The sequence below is a fragment of the Crocodylus porosus genome, unplaced genomic scaffold (genome assembly GCF_001723895.1).
Source record: "Crocodylus porosus isolate Cpor-Errol unplaced genomic scaffold, CroPor_comp1, whole genome shotgun sequence".
Classification (NCBI taxonomy): Eukaryota; Metazoa; Chordata; order Crocodylia; family Crocodylidae; genus Crocodylus; species Crocodylus porosus.
Window position 1 is genome coordinate 16,332,707 of NW_017728950.1, and position 1,276 is coordinate 16,333,982.

Genomic DNA, 1,276 nt, shown 5'->3' on the forward strand with positions numbered 1-1,276 from the left:
ATCGCTACCCATTGAGCCCAGTGATCCAGCCAACTTTCCATCTACTTTACAGTCCATTTATCTAACCCATACTTCCTTGGCTGGCTTGCAATAATGCTGTGGGAGATAGTATCAAAAGCCTTGCTAAAGTCAAGGTATATCACTTTTTGCACGTCCGGAGTGCGGCATTGCAGTAGGGGGCACTACTATGCAGAGACACCCACCTCACTGTGCCAGGCCCAAAACCATGGTTCAGGAGTCTCACCAGGGGAGCCTATGGCTGACCATCCCGCTTCCTAGAGAAGACTGAATTACTAGTTTTCTAGTCTTTATTTACAGAGCATCTTCAGGCAGCAGCCTTAAGTCTTTGCTTGATCGTTTCCAAAATGCCGCCCGAGGAAGAGAGCAAGCATCCCCTCCCCTCAGGAATTTATCTAACCTAGTCACCAGATAGCAAACAAGTGAAAGAGACAGAGGTGTAGCTGGACTCACCCAAGCAGGGGTGGACAGAGGGGGATTTTTCACACCCAGTGCCCCTTATCTCATGGTAGAAGGCAATCAGGTTGTTCAGGCATGACTTGCCATTGGTGAATCCATGCTGACTGTTCCTGATCATTTTCTTCTTCTCCAAGTGCTTAGAAATGGATTCCTTGAGGACCTGCTCCATGATTTTTCTGGGGACTGAGGGGAGGATGACTGGTAAGTAGTTCCCTGGATCTTCCTTCTTCCCTTACTTAAAGATGGGCACTATATTTGCCCTTTTCCAGTCATCTGGGACTTCCTGAGATCACCATGAGTTTTCAAAGATAATGACCAGTGGTTTTGCAATCACATCAGCCAAGTCCTTCAGCACCCTTGGATGCACTGCATCCAGTCCCATGGACTTGTACATGTTTAGCTTTTCTAAATAGTACCTAACTTGTTCTTTCACCACTGAGGGCTGTTCACCTCCTCTCCAAACTGTGCTGCCAAGTGCAGTAGTCTAGAAGCTGACCTCCCCTTTGAAGACTGAGGTAAAAAAGATATTGAGTACTTCAGCCTTTTCCCCTTCATCTGTCACTAGGTTGTCTCCCCATTTAGTAAGAGACCAACACTTTCCCTGATCTTCCTAGTGTTGGTAACACTTGTAGAAACCCTTCTTGTTACCTTTCATGCCCCTTGCTAGCTGCAACTCCAGTTGTGCTTTGGCCTTCCTGATTTTACCCCTGCATACCCACGTAACACTTTTATACTCCTTCCTAATTATCTGTCCAAGCTTCCACTTCTTGTAAGCTTCCTTTTTCTGTTTAAACCTCAC